This window comes from Littorina saxatilis, linkage group LG4 (genome assembly GCF_037325665.1).
Source record: "Littorina saxatilis isolate snail1 linkage group LG4, US_GU_Lsax_2.0, whole genome shotgun sequence".
Lineage (NCBI taxonomy): Eukaryota > Metazoa > Mollusca > Gastropoda > Littorinimorpha > Littorinidae > Littorina > Littorina saxatilis.
The window spans coordinates 62209080-62235176 of record NC_090248.1 but is presented as its reverse complement, the minus strand read 5'-3'; the positions used below and the strand labels follow the sequence as shown (position 1 = coordinate 62235176).

At 40.4% G+C, this 26097-nt stretch overlaps 1 long non-coding RNA gene across 1 annotated transcript; it reads right to left on the bottom strand.

Annotated features, from left to right (window-relative positions):
- Positions 1–3031: 3031 nt before the first annotated feature.
- Positions 3032–22094, bottom strand: LOC138965299 (uncharacterized). The gene is made up of 3 exons (XR_011455400.1): positions 22021–22094; positions 15496–16667; positions 3032–13382 (listed from the first exon to the last, which is right to left on the bottom strand). It is a non-coding gene; the product is annotated as an uncharacterized lncRNA (long non-coding RNA).
- Between the last annotated feature and the right edge of the window lie 4003 nt (positions 22095–26097).

The window sequence follows — 26097 nt, the reverse complement described above, 5'->3', positions numbered from 1 at the left end:
CCCAAAATTTCTTAAAGATCTTTATACAGAGGCATGTAACTCAATGAAAAAACAAGTCGCGTAAGGCGAAAATACAACATTTAGTCAAGTAGCTGTCGAACTCACAGAATGAAACTGAACGCAATGCAACGCAGCAAGACCGTATACTCGTAGCATCGTCAGTCCACCGCGCACGGCAAAGGCAGTGAAATTGACAGGAACTGGAAGAGCGGGGTAGTACTTGCGCTGAGAAGGATAGCACGCTTTTCTGTACCTCTCTTTGTTTTAACTTTCTGAGCGTGTTTTTAATCCAAACATATCATATCTATATGTTTTTGGAATCAGGAACCGACAAGGAATAAGATGAAAGTGTTTTTAAATTGATTTCAAAAATTTAATTTTGATAATAATTTTTATATATTTAATTTTCAGAGCTTGTTTTTAATCCAAATATAACATATTTATATGTTTTTGGAATCAGCAAATGATGGAGAATAAGATGAACGTAAATTTGGATCGTTTTAGAAAAAAAATATTTTTTTTTACAATTTTCAGATTTTTAATGACCAAAGTCATTAATTAATTTTTAAGCCACCAAGCTGAAATGCAATACCGAAGTCCGGGCTTCGTCGAAGACTACTTGACCAAAATTTCAACCAATTTGGTTGAAAAATGAGAGCGTGACAGTGCCGCCTCAACTTTCACGAAAAGCCGGATATGACGTCATCAGACATTTATCAACAAGTCGCGTGAGGCGAAAATACAATATTTAGTCAAGTAGCTGTCGAACTCACAGAATGAAACTGAACGCAATGCCATTTTTCAGCAAGACCGTATACTCGTAGCATCGTCAGTCCACCGCTCATGGCAAAGGCAGTGAAATTGACAAGAAGAGCGGGGAAGTAGTTGCGCTAAGAAGGATAGCACGCTTTTCTGTACCTCTCTTTGTTTTAACTTTCTGAGCGTGTTTTTAATCCAAACATATCATATCTATATGTTTTTGGAATCAGGAACCGACAAGGAATAAGATGAAAGTGTTTTTAAATTGATTTGGACAATTTAATTTTGATAATAATTTGTATATATTTAATTTTCAGAGCTTGTTTTTAATCCGAATATAACATATTTATATGTTTTTGGAATCAGCCAATGATGGAGAATAAGATAAACGTAAATTAAATTTGGATCGTTTTATAAATTTTTATTTTTTTTTACAATTTTCAGATTTTTAATGACCAAAGTCATTAATTAATTTTTAAGCCACCAAGCTGAAATGCAATACCGAAGTCCGGGCTTCGTCGAAGATTACTTGACCAAAATTTCAACCAATTTGGTTGAAAAATGAGGGCGTGACAGTGCCGCCTCAACTTTCACGAAAAGCCGGATATGACGTCATCAAAGACATTTATCAAAAAAAAGAAAAAAAACGTATGGGGATTTCATACCCAGGAACTCTCATGTCAAATTTCATAAAGATCGGTCCAGTAGTTTAGTTTGAATCGCTCTACACACACACACACACAGACACACACAGACACACACACACACACACACACACACACACACGCACACACAAACGCACACACACACGCACATACACCACGACCCTCGTTTCGATTCCCCCTCGATGTTAAAATATTTAGTCAAAACTTGACTAAATATAAAAAAAGGAAAAAAATGTTCGGGGATATCATACCCAGGAACTCTCATGTCAAATTTCATAAAGATCGGTCCAGTAGTTTGGTCTGAATCGCTCTACACGCACGCACACACGCATGCACACACATACACCACGACCCTCGTTTCGATTCCCTCTCGATGTTAAAACATTTAGTCAAAACTTGACTAAATGTAAAAAGCATGTTGCAATCAAAATTACCATCAGGTGAATTTCTCAAACACACTCCAGGGAAAAATGTGTGACGCTGTTGCGACCCATCTCATCATCGGCGCTTTTCCGGAAATAACCTGCGCTTTGTTGGAATTCCAACAATGGCCGCCATTGTAGGAATTCCAACTTTGAGCTACGCGATTCTAGAAATGTACCGCGCGCATAGTGAGAATTCTGCTCTTTCTTAGAATGCGATGTAAAATGATACAAGTCATGATTTTAAAGTGATCAATGCTTAGTCTCGAAAAAGCAGATGCATTGTATAACGCACCAAACCAACCGAATTACAAAAAGCAAAAACACTTTTGATAACTTCGGCGGGCTGTAACAACACAGTTCAATGACCCATCCCACTCGACCAAAACGCACCAATTTTACATAATATTTAACGTTTCATATCTTACATTTTACAACAACAAGTAGAGTGTTCCGATATTACTTTTCACTGGTAACTATCGATTGTAATAATTTTTTACTCAGTCTTAACTGATTATATATTAACCCCTTCACTGCCCACCCCGCATGTATTACGTGGTCATTTTTATATTTAGTCAAGTTTTGACTAAATATTTTAACATCGAGGGGGAATCGAAACGAGGGTCGTGGTGTATGTGCGTGTGTGTGTGTGTCTGTGTGTCTGTGTGTGTGTGTGTGTAGAGCGATTCAGACTAAACTACTGGACCGATCTTTATGAAATTTGACATGAGAGTTCCTGGGTATGAAATCCCCGAACGTTTTTTTTCATTTTTTTGATAAATGTCTTTGATGACGTCATATCCGGCTTTTCGTGAAAGTTGAGGCGGCACTGTCACGCCCTCATTTTTCAACCAAATTGGTTGAAATTTTGGTCAAGTAATCTTCGACGAAGCCCGGACTTCGGTATTGCATTTCAGCTTGGTGGCTTAAAAATTAATTAATGACTTTGGTCATTAAAAATCTGAAAATTGTAAAAAAAAATAAAAATTTATAAAACGATCCAAATTTACATTTATCTTATTCTCCATCATTTGCTGATTCCAAAAACATATAAATATGTTATATTCGGATTAAAAACAAGCTCTGAAAATTAAATATATAAAAATTATTATCAAAATTAAATTGTCCAAATCAATTTAAAAACACTTTCATCTTATTCCTTGTCGGTTCCTGATTCCAAAAGCATAATTTGTTTGTTTGTTTATTTGTTGCTTAACGTCCAGCCGACTACGCAGAGCCATATCAGGACGAGGAAGGGGGGGATGAAGGGGGCCACTTGTCAAGCGATTCCTGTTTACAAATGCACTAACCCATTACTTGTGTCCCAGCAGGCTTTAGTAAAACTAAATTAATACCTACTGGAAGATTACCAGTTTCCAGTATGTTAAAATAGGCTTAACCTATCTACTGCTGGGCTTACATCAGAACACTAACAGATTAAACTATACATGAATCGCAAGACAAGCGGCAAGAGAAGAGATTTTTGGAAAAAATACAGGTGAATGAGCAAGAAGGCAGAAAAAAGAAAAGAATTCATGAAGAAAAAGAGAGCATGACAGGAAAGAGGAACCAAAAATCTACCTAACAGCAAACTAGAAAGCTCCTGCGGTTCCAAAAACAGGAGGGGCCTTTAATTTCATAACCGCAGTGCCCCACTGCGGGAACCAACTGAGCTACATTTGTGAAAACTAAATGGGAGGTAACCACTGTCCAACTTCTTGATGGGGTTTAAACACAGTTCTTTCCCATTGACCAGCAATACCAAAATGCTAATATACTGTGGCAGTGAAGGGGTTAAACTCACAGTCTCTCTGGGCTGCAGAGACAGCATTACGTCCCTTTATTGAGTAGGCTCTTGTCACTGCATGGTAATCTAGGCTCTTGAAACGTGATGTGCAAGTCTGTGCGCTATATTGATGTGATTGATTGTTGCAAAATGTTGATTCAAATTATAAAGATGATTTCAGCCTGTTGTAACAAACTAACACTCTACTCTGAAAAAAATCATTGTGTTCAAAATAGATCGAGACAGCAGCAACTAGCTAGCTTCATGCGCTGAGTGTCACTGAGAGTTACACAGTGTAACCCCACCCCCCCAACCCAATTCAAGACTTCCCCTGTATAAGACCGTTCTTTTTCATATACCTTATTCATGACCTGTGAAAAGGGTATACTTTTTTGTGCCAGTCGAAGGGTTGCCATTTCTAGAACGAGGCAGCTCGTTTCCGGAAATGCGGCGCTTTGTTGGAAATCAAATGAGGTTTCGGGAAATCCCGATTATTCCAACTCTGCCCCGGATTCTTACTTTGCGCTCAACAGCACCAGCCTCAGTCAGCCACGCCCTCAGCTACATGACAGTACTGCAGTGTGGCAGTACATGTACTGACATTGAGCTCAAAAATATACATTGTAACACCATGAAAATTCCTTGCATACTACTACAATGCTAAAACACCAAACAATCCATGAAGATTCTCTCACGTTCTCAACTCTAACAGTTGTCAAGCAGAACGAATTCTACATGAGAAAATGATCCCCCATAATAAAAGAATATCATCAATGAGGAAGTTGCATATTTCACAAGAATAGAACAGAACATATCAACATTCTACTAAAACTAAGCAAAAATTACAACAGACTGAGAAACAGTGCAAAAATGGAATAGAAATATACATTTTCTGTGTCTTGCGTGGTCTGCACCTTAGTTTGTTTACACCGGAAGTCTTACAGCCTTGACCTAGCAATGCTCTTTCTGGTCTATGTCGGTTTCCAAAAATAGACACAGCTCTATAGCAGGAACTCTTCCTTTTCCAGATGGCCGTAGAATTCTCAGTAAAAACTCGAAAACAGTTGGCCAAATAATAAAATCAGTCTAAAGGAAAAGATTTCTCTTTTCATGGAATTAGAATAAAAGGAAAAAGAGAGTCTGTGAGCAAAATCACTTTGTTGCTGACATAACGATGCAACTCTTAATGCGGCTTACTTGCGGCTGGCAGAGTAAGTAAAATAAAAATAAAATATATTTTAAAATCTTGTCCAATTGCAGAAATATGCAGGCAGGTTTCACAATCTTCAATCACAGACTTCCTTTTTTTTCAACAAAATCAATCTTGACAGAGATCTTTGAAATAGTGTTTTTATTAAAGCCTTACATCCTCCTGGATGGAATCAAGACAAAAACTTGTATGGAGACGCATTCTTGTCGACATAATGTGATAGCTTGTTACAGTACTCTATCAAACAAAGGGATAGACGTAAACAGAATTGGGTAACGATTTATTCAAAGAATATTGTCCAGAGGCTTTAATAAATTAAGCAATAACAATGCAAGCAAAATATCATTTCCGAGCTCAGTGAAAAAAGCAGTAAATAAGGACTAATTATGGGAATTCCGTTCTTCTGAACTGCTATTTCGCTGTGATGCACATCATGAGCATACCTTCAAAAGTAACAATGTTAATTGCACTCCATTTCTCACTTTAAAAAAAAAGTAGAATCATTGACCAATAGAAAAAAACGAGTTTGGAATTTTTTTTGCATATTCTTGGGGAATAAATACCTGAAAATGTAACCCTACCCTCTAAATGGTGACATCATGACAGCGAAAAAAAATATACAGAACAAGTCATGTGAAGCGATAATAAAACATTAAGTTGGTTTGAAACTAAAAGATCAACATTGGAATCAGGGACGAGTCATTAACAATGCTAGTGAGATTTGGCTAGCCGAAACCAGAAGACCGAGACGGGTTGCCTCCGCGAAGCATATGAACAAAACGGGCGATTTTTCTCATTTGAGCAGATTTTCACACTAAGCATGACATATCTGTTTATACATTGGGATCCAGGAAATCCAAAGGATACAATGCAATAACTTTTGAATCTGTAATCAAAAGTGTTATTGTTATTTGCAATTTTTAGAATGTTATGTACCAAATTTTATAATACATTTCATAACTTGACGAAATGTAAAACAAGTCGCGTAAAGCGATATAAAAACATGTAGTCAATCTATAGGCATCAAATTGAAGGATAAACTAAAAAAAAAAAACAGTCCGATCGGCGAGACTAAATTCAGATAGTCTCGGCTAACCATACCCGAAAACCGTCACGGATCACACTCATCTCCGCGAAGCATACTCAACCTGTTTTCTTTAATTCTGAACGCGTTTTTAAAGTAAACATAACATATGTATATATATATATTTTAAATCAGGAGAAGATAAGAAGTACAATGCAGTAGTGTTTGAATCTGTAATGAAATATTCGTTTTTGATGACAATTTTAATGAGCGAACTAATTCACTTATTTTCAAGCTACCTGGCTCAAATGCAATATCAAAGTCCCGACTTAATCAAAGATTACTTAACAGGTCCGCCTCAACTATCACAAAAACGGAAATGACGTCATCAAAGACTGTCGCAGAGTACCTTAACGCAGTCCTAGTACAGGGTGACACAAAAAAAACAGAGCCCACCAAAAGTTTAATATTTTCTGAAATAATCAGCCGATTCTTTTATTTTTTCAGGTGAGCCAAGCTGAAATGATGTTCTAACAGCCCACCAAGTTTGAGCTTCAAGATGTCATGGACAACGGAGCATAAGACATTTATAGTCGAGGCCTATTTTCGGTCGAATTCTATCCAGACTGGTCAGCCGCAGATGTGGGATCGCTCTTACAGCTGCTGTTATTGCTGCCTTAAGATCAGGGATGGTCTGGGGGTTGTTGCCATATACCCTGTCCTTGAGGTACCCCCACAGATAAAAATCTGGGGGGTTCAAGTCCGGTGAATAGGGGGACCACTCTGGGTCACATCTGCGGCTGACCAGTCTGGATAGAATTCGACCGAAAATAGGCCTCGACTATAAATGTCTTATGCTCCGTTGTCCATGACATCTTGAAGCTCAAACTTGGTGGGCTGTTAGAACATCATTTCAGCTTGGCTCACCTGAAAAAATAAAAGAATCGGCTGATTATTTCAGAAAATATTAAACTTTTGGTGGGATAGATCTGTTTTTTTTGTGTCACCCTGTATATCCACTACTGACTGAACTGTGGCATAGTACCTGGACGCAGTCCCAATATATCCACTACAGACTGAACTGTGGCATAGTACATGGACGCTGTCCCAGTATATCCACTACAGACTGAACCTTAATGTCTTGCATTTTCTACAACTACTCTGCACACATAAGAAAACCCAACCCCTCTCGCACGCACACATGCAAGTGCGCACACATCAACACACACACACACACACACACACACACACACACACACACATAAGCTAACACAAACGAACACGTGCGCAAAACGCTCGCGCGCACGCTTACACACACACACACACACACACACACACACACACACACACACAAACGAACACGTGCGCGCAACGCTCGGCCGCACGCACACACACACACACACACACAGCTAGATAATACATCATCTGATATGTTTCCTTGTTCATATGCTTTTTTCAAGTCATAAACGTAAACAATGAATGGTTTTACTGGGATTTTGTGCAGCGTTTTGTATTATCTGCGTTGTTGTCGGATTTAAATACTCTCTCAAAAACTGGGTATCTAATCACGACCGATAAGATTTTCCCCTTTTCGATTAAAAAGTACAATGAGATTTAGTCAGAACCATAACATTATTCTTCCCAAAACACTTATAAACATCCATGTAAAAGAAACACAACTCTGTTCATCAAATTATCTCACCCTTTGCAAGAAACGTATGGCGAAGGCACATTTCGCGCCGCGGTGCAGATGACGCAATTAACTCTCGTGACGAAACGATTGGTTCGTGACGTCGCGTCATCAACCGTTCATGAATGGCCCTTGTATGAATGGCATTCTTTCTGTTGGGATGACGTGTGAACCTCATCATTAGTGACTTGGAAAATCGGTCGGATTTAGGTATCCCCGAAGTCGGTCGGAATTGGATACACTTACCCTACACTCTTCCACACTGACAGGCGCGCGCGCACGTACGCACGCACATATGCAACAATAACAATGACAAAAATCAAACTTTTAAAAGCACTTGAAAGTTAATAAACAAAGCAACTATTGATTCCCTACGATTATATGATCGTGACTGGCTCTCTTTCCAAGTTGGAACGTTTTCAATCTGCTGTCTGACGTCATCAAAGTGTTGAAAAACGTACGGCGATGTCTATAAAACTCTCACTTGACCACAACATTCACAATGCAGTGCATTCAAGGATTGAAAAAACCCCACTGGCGTTGATCAGACACAGTCACTGAATGTTGTTATTTTACAAATGAATCTGCTTAACATTTGGTAAGAAATGACCGTCAATAGTGCCGGGCGGTCGTGAGAATTCAAGGTTTTCAGAGACAGACAGTAAATAACGTGCTCTGAAATAAACACATGCCGAAAAATTCTTTAGTCAGCCAGTTAATCATCTGCCTGACAACGGATAGGAAGTATAAAATTGGTCGCATCATGGCAATTTGCTGTGTATGGCGGTCATAGCAGACGATTTGTCTTCAGGACGGTCGTGAGAAAAAATGAGACAGACACCTTGCCCGAGTGACTAGACAGTAAATAACGTGCTCTGAAATAAACACATGCCGAAAAATTCTTTAGTCAGCCAGTTGATTATCTGCCTGACAACGGATAGGAAGTGTAAAATTGGTTGCATCATGACAATTTGCTGTGTATGGCGGTTATAGCAGACGATTTGTCTGCAGGGCGGTCGTGAGAAAAAATGAGACAGACACCTTGCCCGAGTTACTAGACAGTAAATAACGTGCTCTGAAATAAACACATGCCGAAAAATTCTTTAGTCAGCCAGTTGATTATCTGCCTGACAACAGATAGGAAGTGTAAAATTGGTTGCATCATGACAATTTGCTGTGTATGGCGGTTATAGCAGACGATTTGTCTGCAGGGCGGTCGTGAGAAAAAATGAGACAGACACCTTGCCCGAGTTACTAGAAAGTAAATAACGTGCTCTGAAATAAACACATGCCGAAAAATTCTTTAGTCAGCCAGTTGATTATCTGCCTGACAACGGATAGGAAGTGTAAAATTGGTTGCATCATGACAATTTGCTGTGTATGGCGGTTATAGCAGACGATTTGTCTGCAGGGCGGTCGTGAGAAAAAATGAGACAGACACCTTGCCCGAGTGACAAAATGACCAAACGCAAGTAGAATAAGCCGTAGTTAGCCTTTCAAAACCCTTTCATGTCGTGATTTGATGGAAATTGCTACTTATTAAAAGCATGTTACGTCCAAACCTTTTAACAGCCATTCCAACTGAACAGATTTGTAATTAACGTTTTTGAGACAGACACATTTAGAAAAAAGACCGTTTACTTCACATGCGATTGTATCGACAAAACATAAACACATTCATTGTTTTTTTTAACTAAGTGTGTTCATCTATCTCTGTTCTTTGGTTTCTAATGTACTTTTCACTGGATTTCTTTGTGTGTTTTTGTACTGGTGCCTTTGTCTATTGCAATGTGGCTAAAAAGGGAAATCGTGTCTGTCTCATTTCTCACGACCGACCTACCTTTTTCGCTGGTGGGGAATACAAATTTGACTTAAATTCGATCAAAGTTTATTTTTCATATGTAAATTCCGAAGACATTCGACACAGACCAGTGAAAATTCACGACTAAACAAAACAAAACATTTTATTTAATATCAAAGTCAGGGACATACCCGACTCTGAAGACTGTGAAACCTGTCTGCAGTGTGATTAAATACTGTAGATTTGGTTAATCTTTAAATCGCTGCCACATAAATAAATAACAAGGAATTCTTTCTTTTTTTCTTTATTTGGTGTTTAGCGTCGTTTTCAACCATTCAAGGTTATATCGCGACGGAGAAAGGGGGGAGATGGGATAGGGGAAAGGGGGGAGATGGGATAGAGCCACTTGTCAATTGTTTCTTGTTCACAAAAGCACTAATCAAAAATTTGCTACAGGGGCTTGCAACGTAGTACAATATATTACCTTACTGGGAGAATGCAAGTTTCCAGTACAAAGGACTTAACATTTCTTACATACTGCTTGACTAAAATCTTTACAAACATTGACTATATTCTATACAAGAAACACTTAACAAGGGTAAAAGGAGAAACAGAACCGTTAGTCGCCTCTTACGACATGCTGGGGAGCATCGGGTAAATTCTTTCTCGTCCCAACCAATATGGGACTCCCCCTAACCCGCAGGGGGTATAACAAGGAATAGCTGTGATGTGAAAATTGCCTTGTTTTTAGTTTTTAGAAGACAATTAACAGACTTCTGACAAATTGAAGAAAAACCTGTTAATGGTTTGTTTGTTTGTTTGCTTAACGCCCAGTCCACCACAAAGGGTGATATCAGGGCGGTGCTGCTTTGACATTTAACAAGCGCCACACATACAAGACAGAAGTCGCAGCACAGGCTTCATGTCTCACCCAGTCACATTATTCTGACACCGGACCAACCAGTTCTAGCACTAACCCCATAATGCCAGACGCCAGGCGGAGCAGCAACTAGATTGCCAATTTTAAAGTCTTAGTATGACCCGGCCGGGGTTTGAACCCACGACCTCCCGCTCACTGGGCGAACGCCTTACCACTAGGCCACCATGTTGCGGTTCCTGTTCATGGTGTTGTTGGTAAAATAAGTTCCTTCATCTAATGCAGCTACCAGCGAGTCCACTCTTCTGGCACCTGCCCATTGAGTCAGAACAATGATTGAGTCAGATCGAGCATTCCTCAAGCTCAGATAAGTAAGTCAGTAAAATTGATAACTGCAATCTTATTTTGTTTTTCTAATTTCTTCATTGTACTTTCTTAAAGGTACTGAACTTGTCAAATCCAGGTGCACGGAGCCCCTGGGGCTTTTAGTCATACCTCAGGCAGCTATCCGTTAGAAGAACTACCAAGTTTCATTGACTTGCACCCAAAGAGTCAAGAACTGCAATTTTTTTACGAATTAATTTCGTACTCGGACCCGGCTGGTCTTGACCTATTTTTGGATCTAAATTTAGATCAGGTAGATCACCACATCATGCACAAAAAGACACGTGACTAAGCAAACTATGTCAGACATCATCATGAGTTTGTGTAAAACAAAATGGAGGCCGGAATCACTCAGTTGAATCGAACTCCGACCAAACACCACGTAATAACTAGGTTAATTTATGCACTCGCGTGAACAAGAAACTGTCGAGCTTCACAGATGTCGTCGTTGGGTAGTTTTGGGTTTGTTTTACTACCATAGGAGGATTTTTGAACTGTAAATGTACTCAGCTGCAACAAAAATGCAAAACGAAGGCTGTGAGCTGCAGTGCGCCTTTAACTTGTTTGTGGGTTGATATCCAGCTAGATTATACATATATTTGAATTGTTTGTTTCGTTCATGGGCTAAACTCCCACGGCTTTGACGTAAATGACCGTTTTTACCCTGCCATTTAGGCAGCCATACACCGCTTTCGGGGGAAGCATACTGGGTATTTTGGTGTTTCTATAACACACTGACCTCTGACATGGATTACAGGATCTTTTCCTTGCGCACTTGGTCTTGTGTTTGCGTGTACAAACAAAGGGGGATAAGGAGTAAGCAGGTCTGCACATTAGCTGACCTGTGAGAACAAAACAATCTCCCACCAAATCTTGAATAATTTTCAATGAGCAATCAAAGAAAAAAGAAACATACCGTGAAGGACACGTTTCTTACTGGTGAGCAGTCGTTACAATAAACCATACCATTCTCCCTTCCAGCGAAACTGAATACCTGTCCAAGAAAAGAAAAGAAAAAACACACACACACCTAGAATTAAGTCATACCTATACACGAGTATTGCTATCTCTCTCCTACAGAAATAACGGTACAGCATGCACTGGGCGACAAAAACAACAACATAACATGCAAGGCAACAGAATTTTGTATAATATGCAATCTTCATTGCCAAAATATCTCCTCTGCACCATCACTTCACTGGCAGACAACGGCCCTAGACGACACAGTTACATGAGCCACGCTTTTGTCCACAGATTAAAACGTCGCATCTCCCTTTTTGCTAAGCTCTTAATATCGCACTACTCTGTTCTGTTAAGTAAAGACATACAAAATATTTGATCTTGTTCTTTTCCACTCCTGCATGTGTTAAAAATGTGTCGGTTTGGACTACTACACAGTCTGAACCTAGCACAACACTCCGAACACATATGTTGTTTCCGTCCTGTATGTGTAAGCGTATGTTGCCTCCTAGGTACTTACTGTGCATATCTAGCACCCCACACAGTACACGCATATACGTTCTTTCTTGTATGTGTAAACAAGTGTCCAGACACATTGAACCTAGCATCAAACTCTAAACATGTATACCTCTGTACAGGCATACCTTTTAACTCCAGTATGTGTTAACATGTGTCAGTACTGGCCTAACTGAACCTAGGAACACACCCTATACATGCATACGTTTTCACTTCGGTATGTGTTCCCTAACTTGTGTTGCTTCAAATGAACACTGGCATCAGACTCTACATGCATACTTTTTCACTTCTGTATGTCTTCTTAACATGTGTTGCTTCAAATTACCGGACAGTGTGAACCTAACATCACACTCTGCACATGCATACTTTTTTACTCCTGTATGTGTTAGCATGTGTCGCTTTAAATTACCGGACTCTGTGAACCTTGCATCACACTCCAAACATGCATAATTTTTCACTCCTGTATGCATTAACATATGTACCCTCAAAGTAGCAGACCGTTTAAACCTAGCACCACATTCTTCGCATGCATAATTTTTCACTCCTGTATGTGTTATCATGTGTCGCTTCAAAGTACTGGACAGTGTGAACCTTGCATCACACTCCGAACATGCATAATTTTTCACTCCTGTATGTGTTAACATGTGTTGCTTCAAACTACCAGACTGGGTGAACTTAGCATCACATTCTGCACATGCATACTTTTTTACACCTGTATGTATTAACATGTGTCGATTCAAATTACTAGAACATGTGAACTTAGCATCACACTGTGTACATGCATACTTTTTCTCTCTTGCAGGTGTTACCATGGGGACCTTCAAAGGCCCAGACTGTGTATACGTAGCACCACAGTCTGTGTGTGCATTCTTTTTCTCTCTTGCAGGTGTTAACACACATTGCTTCGGACTACCACCTTGTTTAAGTACAGCATCAAACTCAGTACTTGAATGTTCCTCTTGATTCAGCCAGGTATCACACTCAGTACTTAAATGTCTCTCTTGTTTCAGGTAGGTATCACACTCAGTACTTAAATGTCTCTCTTGTTTCAGGTAGGTATCACACCCAGTACTTGAACGTTCCTCTTGTTTCAGCCAGGTATCACACTCAGTTCTTGAATGTTCCTCTTGTTTCAGCCAGGTATCACACTCAGTACTTGAACGTTCCTCTTGTTTCAGCCAGGTATCACTGTGAGTGCTGACTGCACCTTGTCTATCCTGCACTGTATCAAATGCTTCTCCTGGTTCCTGTTTTGGGCGATGGTATTCTGCTGGCTCATTCAACATACCTGAAAGCAGAAGCAGGCAATTTCAAAAGTAACACTCAGTCAAGTCCAAATTGTGTCAAGTTCTCATTTACTCTGTGACCGTCCCAGCTAGCAACCTCAACATATTGGTCAGCCAGTCCTTTTTACATTTAGTCAAGTTTAGAGAACTTGACTAAATGTTTTAACATAGACGGGAACCGAGATGAGGGTGGTGATGTGTGCATGTGTAGAGTGATTCAGAGAAAACTACTGGACTGATCTTCATGAAACTGTACATGATATCCCAAGATGGTTTTTTTAATTTTTTTTTAGTAAATGTCCTTGATGATGTCATATCTGGCTTTTTGTGAAACTTGAGGCAGCACAGTTGTCACACCCTCACTCTTTGACCAAATTGACTGGAATTTTTGTTAAGCCTGCACTTTGATATTGCATTTCAGCTTGGAGGCTAAAAATTAATAAATGATTTTGGTCATGAAAAATGTGAAAATTCTAATTAAATTTAAAAGTTCAGATATAGATTATTCTTTATCTTTTCCTGTTCCAAAACTATATAGATATTAGATATGTAATGTTTCTTTCTTTCTTTATTTGGTGTTTAACGTCGATTTCAACCATTCAAGGTTATATCGCGACGGGGAAAGGGGGGATATGGGATAGGGGAAAGGGGGGATGGGATAGAGCCACTTGTTAATTGTTTCTTGTTCACAAAAGCACAAACAAGAAGGGCAAAGCCCATACGACTCACATGCTTGACCTTGACAGCAATGACATCATACACTAAGAACTGCTTTACACATTTTTCCTACCAAAATACATGTGACCTTGACCCAAGGTCAAGGTCATCCAAGGTCATGCAACACAAAGCTGTTAATTCAAGACATAGGAAGTACAATGGTGCTTATTGGCTCTTTCTACCATGAGATATGGTCACTTTTAGTGGTTCACTACCTTATTTTGGTCACATTTCATAAGGGTCAAAGTGACCTTGACCATGATCATATGTGACCAAATGTGTCTCATGATGAAAGCATAACATGTGCCCCACATAATTTTTAAGTTTGAAACAGTTATCTTCCATAGTTCAGAGTCAAGGTCACTTCAAAATATGTATACAATCCAACTTTGAAGAGCTCCTGTGACCTTGACCTTGAAGCAAGGTAAACCAAACTGGTATCAAAAGATGGGGCTTACTTTGCCCTATATATCATATATAGGTGAGGTATTGAATCTCAAAAACTTCAGAGAAAATGGGAAAAATGGGAAAAATAGCTGTTTTTTAGGCAACATTTATGGCCCCTGCGACCTTGACCTTGAAGCAAGGTCAAGATGCTATGTATGTTTTTTGGGGCCTTGTCATCATACACCATCTTGCCAAATTTGGTACTGATAGACTGAATAGTGTCCAAGAAATATCCAACGTTAAAGTTTTCCGGACGTCCGGACGGACGGACGGACGGACGACTCGGGTGAGTACATAGACTCACTTTTGCTTCGCATGTGAGTCAAAAATTGCTCCAGGGGCTTGCAACGTAGTACAATATATGACCTTACTGGGAGAATGCAAGTTTCCAGTACAAAGGACTTACAATTTCTTACATAAGTGCTTGACTAAAATCTTTACAAACATTGACTATATTCTATACAAGAAACACTTAACAAGGGTAAAAGGAGAAACAGAACTGTTAGTCGCCTCTTACGACATGCTGGGTAGCATCGGGTAAATTCTTTCTCGTCCCAACCAATATGGGACTCCCCCAAACCCGCGGGGGGTTAGATATGTAATGTTTGGATAAAAACAAGCTCAGAACGTTAAAAAGAATAGAGTTCTAAACGCACGCTACCTCGCTGTACTGGCTTGCCACTTTCCGAGCGTGAACCACAGAGATAAGAGTCTTTATCTCTGTGGCATGAACGTGTCACAGTGGCCGCCGGGCATGAAACTGACACAGCTATTGAGTAAATATTAGTGAAAAAATGCGGTGTGGTCAATTTCACTCTGTGAGTTTGAAGGGTTGACTAAATGTAGTACTCTCGCTTCATGCGACTTGTTTTGTTGTCTATCCATCCCACCCTACACCTCCTTCAAAAGGTGTGTGAAGTGCCAACAGGGCCGATTCCCACCTGGCCTTACCATATGGATGTGTTTCAGTGATGTGCCAACACTCTTCTGCGACATCAATCTCTATCTTGACATCTGAGAGAAGAGCTGACGTGTCTCCTTCCTGCAGGCTGTTGGGAGAAGCCATGGTCCCTGACTGCTCACTGTTCAAGTGGATGACAGTTCCTGGCTGTTCACTGTTCATGCCGCTGACAATACCTGACTGCTCACTGTTCAAGGTGCTGACAGTTCCGGATTGTTCACTGTTCAAGGCGCTAACTGTTCCTGATTGTTCCCTGTTCAAGGTGTTGACAGTTCCTGATTGTTCCCTGTTCAAGGTGTTGACAGTTCCTGATTGTTCACTGTTCAAGGTGTTGACAGTTCCTGATTGTTCCCTGTTCAAGGTGCAGACAGTTCCTGATTGTTCCCTGTTCAAGGTGTTGAAAGTTCCTGATTGTTCCCTGTTCAAGGTGTTGACAGTTCCTGATTGTTCCCTGTTCAAGGTGCTGACAGTTCCTGATTGTTCCCTGTTCAGGGTGCTGACAGTTCCTGATTGTTCCCTGTTCAAGGTGTTGAAAGTTCCTGATTGTTCCCTGTTCAAGGTGCTGACAGTTCCTGATTGTTCACTGTTCAAGGTGTTGAAAATACCTGACTGTTCACTGTTCAAGGTGTTGACAGTTCCTGATTGTTCACTATTCAAGGTGTTGACAATACCTGACTGTTGACTGTTCAAGGTGCAGACAGTTCTTGATTGTTCACTATTCAAGGTGTTGAAAGTTCCTGATTGTTCACTATTCAAGGTGCAGACAGTTCTTGATTGTTCAATATTCAAGGTGTTGACAATACCTGACTGTTCCCGGTTCAAGGTGCAGACAGTTCTTGATTGTTCACTATTCAAGGTGTTGACAATACCTGACTGTTCACTGTTCAAGGCCCTGACTGTTCCTAATTGTTCACTGTTCAAGACGCTGATCGACTGTTCCTGATTGTTCACTGTTCAAGGCGCTGACTGTTCCTGATTGTTCACTGTTCAAGGCGCTGACTGTTCCTGATTGTTCACTGTCAAGGTGCTGACAGTCCCGGACTGTCCACTGTTCAAGGCGCTAACTGTTCCTGATTGTTCACTGTTTAGGGTGTTGGCCAATCAAAGCAGCTCTCTCTTCGAGGTGTGACGGGTCCATCGCTGATCAGGGTTCAAAGCGTTGCTGTGTAAAAAAATGAAATTCAGCAATTTAAATAAGCAAAAACAAATGTGCTCTCTCTCTCTCTCTCTCTCTCTCTCTCTCTCTCTGTCACACACGGCTCCACAACAAAAGCTCCATGACTAAACCAGTATGGGTACACCAGACATTCAGTGATGAATCATGTGCAGTTTTAAAATCAGCAGTTTGTTTGTTTGTTTGTTTGCTTAACGCCCAGCCGACCACGAAGGGCCATATCAGGGCGGTAAATCAGCAGTTAATGGCTATGCTCATAAGAATCTTGTAATAATACACAAGAAAGAGCCATGAGGGAATTTAGTGGGCTGCACTCGTTAGGGAGCACTTAAAAGCCAGTGCAATCCATTTAAACAAAACAATTCTATATGTATTCCTGTCCTCCAAGCCCCGTGACTATCAATGTGATTTTGGAATGTTTATCTTGCACATGCATGCAGTGATGCCCACTAACATGTTCAGATACAATGAAAAGCCTGCTAAAAATAAATATATATATATATATGCATTGCAAAACGCAGCAAGAGGAAAGGCACCGATCAAGTCATTGAGTAAATAAGGCAATTTTATTTCATTCTTGCACAGTATGCATCACTGCTATCAATTAAATGTCTTTTAAAATGACATTTATTTTATTTCTCTTTGAACTTTACTAAAATGGCAACTGATCTAGAAATGAACACCAATTTGCTTATTAATTGGGAATACCTTGGTCTAAATAATTTTTGGTTTAAGTTTTTTTTATATTGATTGCTCCCATTTTATGATTTATGTACTGCATTTTGTTGATAAATGCTGCATCAAGCCACAGGGTTATATATACAGTATTTTATGGACTATAAGGCGCAACTTTTTTCTCAATCTTGACCCCTGCGGTTACAGAACGGAAGCGCCCAATGTGTTGTTAGAATTAAAATCCCTGGCCAAGTTTCATCTCAGACATCAAAGAGACCGCCTGAGTACCAGTCAAACAACTTGTGATAATCCATGTTTCAGCTACTAGGTACTAACTATACCCTGGCCAAGTTTCTTCTCAAGACATCAAAGAGACCACCCCATAGGTTAAACCGGGTCACTGACCCCGGTGCAGGAAGTGCTACCCTGGCCAAGTTTCCTCTGAAGACATCAGGTCCATGTCTGTAAACAAGGCCACCCAGCTATCACAATGGACCTGCCTTAGATCTCGCGGCACACACAGAGCACACATATTTCCACCCTGTAGTCTTCCTTTGATGAGCGACTTATAGACCGGAAGCGCCTAATGTGATGTTTTTTTCTCAATTTTACCTCAAAAGTGGGAGTTGCGCCCTATATAACGAAGCGCCTTATAGTCCCAAAAGTATTGTTTCACGGCGCGGCTTGGTTAAAAGTCAGTGATGGCTGAGTCGGAATGGAATCAATGATTCGTGAGTTTTGTTGTTGCGATCAATGAAACGCTTTGGAGATAAAAAAAATTATACTAACAGGGAAAACTAAAACTAAAAGAAAGGAGAGTTAAGTCACTCAAGAAGAAAAACAAAAAGGTTGAAAATGACCGATTTAAGAAAGAAAAAACACAATAAACAACACATCAGCGATGGCAGGGCTCCATGCAACCCTTGACGTCACTATCTTTCTTTATTTGGTGTTTTACGTCGTTTTCAACCACGAAGGTTATATCGCGACGGGGGAAGGGGGGAGATGGGATAGAGCCACTTGTCAATTGTTTCTTGTTCACAAAAGCACTAATCAAACATTTGCTCCAGGGGCTTGCAACGTAGTACAATTGACGTCAGTATGCATTGTTTGGAGCACTAACCCCTGTGCTATACTCACTAGTGATTAGCACGCCAGTAAATACAGCACCCTACACTCACGTGACATGTAAAATTAGCTTCAGACTGAATGTTTCTCTGCGGTACAATTATCTTGAGAGGGAAAATCATGGCAAGATCTTGCAACTGAAGCAGAATTGTGATGTAATTTGATTGATTTTACCCTAAATTCGATTTATTAGAACGCACTGGCTATACGCACTCGGAGTGTATACAGGGGTTAGAATCTTGTATACACTCTGACGTTAACTTCTGGTCATGAAGCGAATTTGCCATTCGACACCACTCTGCAATAGGAACGCAAAGCAGTTGATTATAAGCTAGAGTACAAAAAAACGAAAACAATCTGATGCTGCACGGCCTTAGCTCAATAGCTGTAACGTAGGTAACATTTTCGGGGTGCACTTAAAAGACCAGACACTGAACCGTATCAACATTCAGAGTGTCATTCGACACCATTTTGAGAAGGTACGTTTCACTTTCGCAGTGGCTACACTTACGCCGCGCCCGTAACTTTTCCCTTCTTTGCTTTGATTACGCCACAAAGCATTTCTCCACCAGGGCCGCGCTCTACTTCCGGTTTGATCCTGTTTGGGTGGCCATTTTAAAGCGTGGGTCGAGTGAGGACAGACGTGTTCAACAGTTCATTAGTAGTGGTTGTGCGTTTCGACCCGTATGCAGGCCGGTTTACTTTAGTCATGGATAGCGGACTTCACAGCGAAGCAGTTTTGACAGTAGGAAGTACGTTCGAGTCCTTCGACAGGTTGCAAAAAGTTATCTCGGACTTTGAAACGAACGCGTTCGTCCAGCTCTACGTTCGGTCGTCGCGAACCCTTCAGGTGCAGCGCAAACGAGCCCCCAGAGAGACTTTCAACAAAGCATTGCAGTTTGGCGAGTTGGACTATGCCTGCATCAATGGAGGACGAAACCATCTGATGCAAAACAAACAACCACCACATTTTCCCTCCAATTAACATGTACGCATAGTACACATATATGGGAAAAATATAACCCATAGTACATTCAGTACAGTACATCCTAGTACACACCATGGAGGAAATTCCACCACAAATCATACACAAATGATTCCTTGTTTGGAGAAACAAAATAACGGGATGGGTTGAACAAACAACTACTTGACTTCACTCCCCACATTCACTGACCTGTACCATTAGTACAGATAAAAATACGGAAATAAACCCGTTAAAGGAACAGTGAAATCTATAATCACTGAGCCTCATATAAGCCTCAATCACTGAGAGGATATCTGGAAAATCAACCACCAGTAGATACAATTATGTCTTAACAAGGGACATGAATAATAGTGAGCGTGTTACGACAGTAAAATGGCGTCATGTCGTAACTAGAGAATGTCCGGGTAGGATCACGCCGCGCCGTAATCAAAGTCTGGCCGAGTGACTCTACGACTCGTGGAAAAGGTGTAACCGAAGCCTGCAGTGAGCGGGTTACGACAGTAAAATGACGTCATGCCGTAACTATAGAATTTCTGAGTCGAATTACGACTTGAAAAAGGCGTAACAGTAGCCCGAACCTTTCACTTTTGATTCAGTCATATATGGTATTAAAGTACACTGGGAACAAACACAGACAAAAACAAACACACACACAAACCTGATGCTTAACGGCAGTTTATTGTCGGAGTTTGGAACACACTCGGAGTGTGTATCGACCTAGAAACGGTTGTATACTATGTGAATGCAAGTTATTTGCCAACCCTCAACACTCCAGTTCTTCCCGTAGCTGGCTGCGACTTTCATGCTCGACGTGATGTGTTGTGCCCCAAAAGACATTCTTGTGCTGTGCTCTGTGAGAGGTGTTTTCTTTGTGCTTGATATTATTTTGATTTGTTTGGACCTAGCTATTGATGTGTACATTGTTGTTAAACAGTTGTTTGTTGTATGTTTATCAGGGTTTGATAGTGTGTGATAGGGTTCGTGTCCGTCTGTAGATGTTAGTTTCTTTGTTAGTCCTGTGTTGACAACTCTTCGACAAGCGCTTAGAACTGTACCCACGGAATACGCGCTATATAAGCTTCATATTGATTGATTGATTGATTGACTCCGAAAATGATAACGGAAATCCATACGTCAGACTGTTTTTTCATTGGCTACTTCCTAACGACTTGTTAGGAGGCATTTTATTGGCTACAGATTTGTAACAGAGCTTTTCATTGTCGAAATGTATACAGACTCATCGATCCTGAATACACTCAGAGTGCGTAAAGCTTTTGCCTTATTAGAAAACACACCGAGCGTTTACCGGTTACGTCCCTTGAATAAGAAAAGACATATTTTTGCGTTGAAGCTAATTTCAAAGTCAACACACCATTTATAATATCATCACAAACGAGAATCCAAAAGGGGGAATACATGGTCCAAAGTTAAATCAGCAGCACCGCTCGGTGCGTCTTCGGATAAATCGAATTTGGGGGATAGTCACATACATGTCACGTCGTAAGTGTGCTGTCTAATGATACCAGCATGAGCAAACATGAAACAAAGAAAAGAACGATCTAGTTTGAGAGCAACTGCGGATCGACTGTCGGTTCCCGAGCCACTCAACGCTAAAGTTCAAAAACAACCAAAACAGTTTTATAAGTACCGTATTTGAAGCATGTTTTTTCGAACTGTCGGGAATAGATCTTGGCATTTTTGGGGTTGAAAAGCGTGTCACAGCAACACGGTTGATTTTGTGGCTACCAGTAAGTTCGTCACACGGTAGATTCGTCACGGGTGACGAAGTTACCGGCAGGGTGGGCGGCTGTTTATGCTTAGAGCTTATAAGATAAGATAAGATAAATTTGCAGATGTCTAAGGCCGCGAGGCCTATATCTGATCTTTTGACCAGTACTATTAACTTTCCTAACTTTGAGATGCTTTCAGATGTTTGATTTGTGGGAGAGATTCAAGATTCACATCTTTTAGAGAGAGAGAGAGAGAGAGAGAGAGAGAGTGAGAGACAGAGAGAGAGAGAGAGAGAGAGACAGAGAGAGAGGGAGAGAGACTGACAGAGAGAGAGGGAGAGAGAGTTCTCAATTGAGCAGTTTTCACTGACACGGCACAGTCCGAGCGTTGTTATTTTAAAACCCGAGATCTACTCATTGAGCAGTTCTCAACAGCCTGTAGTCTGAGAGAGGGAGCAAGAGAGAAAGAAAGAGAGAGAGAGAGAGCGAGAGAGAGAGAGAGAGAGACTGAGAATAAACAATAGAGAGAGAGAGGGAGAGAGAGAGAGAGAGAGAGAGAGGGGGGGGTGCAAGGTTGTATTACCATTACATAACAGCCGCGCTCGGACTACTGTGGCGAAGTTACCTGGACCGGTGACGAATCTACCGTGTGACGAACTTACTGGTAGCCGATTTTGTGGATACGATCAGCTCTCCATTCGGCATCCGCATTCCTTGTGGTATACTATGGAAAGCTATAAGCGCTGATCGAGAATCTCACTGAACTGAATCTGCACACAGGCATGCAACAAAAGGCACCGCGCATCTTGAAAACATGGTTTACCTGAACTCGATCCTCCTCGCTGTGAAAAATGTAAGTTCAACAAAGGCAGTCTTTTTCCGGTGCAGCGATTTGGCAATCCGAACAGAGTAACTTCCCTTTTGTCTTTTTGCCCTAAACTGCCCCAAAAACGACTAGATGCCAGGAAAGTAATGCCATGCTTGAACTATACTCTGCATCTGCCGCTGAATAACTTTGTAGGCGGTGAATGGTGCTAGTCCATGATTATGATACAGTAAACTACCTTGTATACTCCCAGTATCGAGGAAACGCCCACCCCCTCCTTTTGGTCATATTCTGCGCATCGGGTACAGTACCTAACGCCCACCCCCCATTTTCAGTCATTAGAATAAAACAAAAATTAAAAAAGATTCAGTCAGTCATGCTGTTGTTGTTTTTTGAATGTTTACAGATTTTCCCCCCTCAGTGGGTGACGAACTCACAACAAATAATCTTTCAGTTTCAGAGACAAACATGACATCATTTTACACTTGATTGTGATATTTGTTTATTCGCTTAAAAATGCTGATATCGGTTTGTTCACACCACAGGTCTCCATGCTTAACCGAATAACTATGTAAAATATCATACTATTTGTACATCAAATACAAAGACACATTCTAGCAAAATAATGCAACAATAAATGTACAAGAACACCGTAGCCACTGATGGACAATACCATTCAGATACACAAACATCAAATTTGGGACAATACCATGCAGGTACACAACGCACACACTGACTGGCACACACACACACACACACACACACACACACACACACACACACACACACACACACACTGTGTGACACGCGTACACACACACACACACACACTGTGTGACACGCGTACACACACACGCACACACACTGTGTGACACGCGTACACACACACACACACACATCACCACATTCGTCTTGACTCACAGTCCATATATATATGTTAAAACATTTATCTAAAACTTGACTAAAATTAATGTATAAAACAAACAAAATAAACAACAAGTCGCGTAAGGCGAAAATACAATATTTAGTCAAGTAGCTGTCGAACTCACAGAATGAAACTGAACGCAACGCAACGCAGCAAGACCGTATACTCGTAGCATCGTCACTCCACCGCCCGTGGCAAAGGCAGTGCCCGTGGAATTGACAAGAAGAGCGGGGTATACGTTGCGCTGAGAAGGATAGCACGCTTTTCTGTACCTATCTTCGTTTTAACTTTCTGAGCGTGTTTTTAATCCAAACATATCATATCTATATGTTTTTGGAATCAGGAACCGACAAGGAATAAGATGAAAGTGTTTTTAAATTGATTTCGAAAAAAAAATTTTGATAATAATTTTTATATATTTAATTTTCAGAGCTTGATTTTAATCCAAATATAACATATTTATATGTTTTTGGAATCAGCAAATGATGGAGAATAAGATAAACGTAAATTTGGAGCGTTTTATAAATTTTTATTTATTTTTACAATTTTCAGATTTTTAATGACCAAAGTCATTAATTAATTTTTAAGCCACCACACTGAAATGCAATACCGAAGTCCGGGCTTTGTCGAAGATTACTTGACCAAAATTTCAACCAATTTGGTTGAAAAATGAGGGCGTGACAGTGCCGCCTCAACTTTCACGAAAAGCCGGATATGACGTCATCAAAGACATTTATCCAAAAAATGAAAAAAACGTTCGGGGATTTCATACCCAGGAACTCTCATGTCAAATTTCATAAAGATCGGTCCAGTAGTTTAGTCTGAATCGCTCTACACACACACACACAGACAGACAGACAGACAGACAGACACACGCACATACACCACGACCCTCGTTTCGATTCCCCCTCGATGTTAAAATATTTAGTCAAAACTTGACTAAATATAAAAACACCTTAAACCAAGATACAGCGAAGGAGTCACAGCATTGCGGAAGCAACGATTTATACTTTTGTCACGACAGATTACGAAAAAACAAGTCGCGTAAGGCGAAAATACAATATTTAGTCAAGTAGCTGTCGAACTCACAGAATGAAACTGAACGCAATGACATTTTTCAGCAAGACCGTATACTCGTAGCATCGTCAGTCCACCGCTCATGGCAAAGGCAGTGAAATTGACAAGAAGAGCGGGGTAGTAGTTGCGCTAAGAAGGATAGCACGCTTTTCTGTACCTCTCTTTGTTTTAACTTTCTGAGCGTGTTTTTAATCCAAACATATCATATCTATATGTTTTTGGAATCAGGAACCGACAAGGAATAAGATGAAAGTGTTTTTAAATTGATTTGGACAATTTAATTTTGATAATAATTTTTATATATTTAATTTTCAGAGCTTGTTTTTAATCCGAATATAACATATTTATATGTTTTTGGAATCAGCAAATGATGGAGAATAAGATAAACGTAAATTTGGATCGTTTTATAAATTTTTATTTTTTTTTACAATTTTCAGATTTTTAATGACCAAAGTCATTAATTAATTTTTAAGCCACCAAGCTGAAATGCAATACCGAAGTCCGGGCTTCGTCGAAGATTACTTGACCAAAATTTCAACCAATTTGGTTGAAAAATGAGGGCGTGACAGTGCCGCCTCAACTTTCACGAAAAGCCGGATATGACGTCATCAAAGACATTTATCAAAAAAATGAAAAAAACGTTCGGGGATTTCATACCCAGGAACTCTCATGTCAAATTTCATAAAGATCGGTCCAGTAGTTTAGTCTGAATCGCTCTACACACACACACACAGCCACACACACGCACATACACCACGACCCTCGTTTCGATTCCCCCTCGATGTTAAAATATTTAGTCAAAACTTGACTAAATATAAAAACAGTCAAAAGCTTTACACAACTGTCTCAAAGATGCCAGCCAAACGAAACTATCAGTTCGCATCAGTCTCCCGCCAAAAAGTAATTAACATTCCCGCTGTGTGCGCCCATGCATGTATGTCTCTGATATATACAATTATATGTGTGTGTGTGTGTGTGTGTGTGTGTGTGTGTGTGTGTGTGTGTGTGTGTGTGTGTGTGTGTGTGTGTGTGTGTGTGTGTGTGACTGTGTGTGTGTGTGTGTGTGTGTGTGTGTGTGTATGTGTGCCAGTGAGTGATCTGTGTGTGTGAGTTTGTGTGTGTGTGTGTGTGTGTGTGTTAAAATTGTCCAATGTTCATTGTACAGGATTTATTGTGCGTTGCCGTATCCATCAGCAGGGTATCTATATATATATACGACTAGTGTCTGTCTGTCTGTCTGTCTGTCTGTTCGCGATGCACGGCCAAAGTTCTCGGTGGATCTTTTTCAAATTTGGACACCGTATTCAGCTACACCCCGGACACAACCTCATCGATGAGATATTTCAACACGATTTTTTTTTTTCGGGATCCACTGCCAGTAACTCTTCCTTATCTTCTCCAGTGTTTTCAGCCGCGATTATCTCCCTTCCTCCGTGTGGCAAAGCCGGGTTCCAGGCGCAGTGGTATTCGGCTCTATACTTCTTCCCGGCGAAGCCGGTACCCGGCCGCGAAGCGGGTAATCATCTAGTTGTACATAAGTGGCTAATGTGTTGCTGTAACTTCATTGTTGCGTTTTTTGAATTTGAGTGTATATGTATTTAGGTTGGGTAGTGCACAAAATGAAAGGGCAGGGAATCCGGTACCGAATTATGTACAGCGAAGGCGGTCTGTCGCCCTAGACTGCGATTCCTCGCTCAGCTTTTGCGCTGGTAACTCTCTGTTTCTCTGAGCTGAACAAAGGAAGGATCTTGGGGAGAAAACAAACACCTTGACTTGGCCCGATTTGAACCAAGCACCTCAAGATTTCAGGTCTGACACCCTAACAGTCTATTTCACTAGTTGTGAAATAGATGAACAATTTAATGATTTGATTTTATGCTTGCTATTCTTGAACCAGCCACTATATACCCTTATTGGCATAATGCTCAGGAATATATATGTAGCTATTTCTTTGATATCTGTTTCTTACTACACAGAGTTATGAGTGATTCAATTACAGTAATTTTACTGTACATCATGTACCTGGTTGTTTTAAGTATGAATACGGCAGCCATTATATGACGACAATGTTG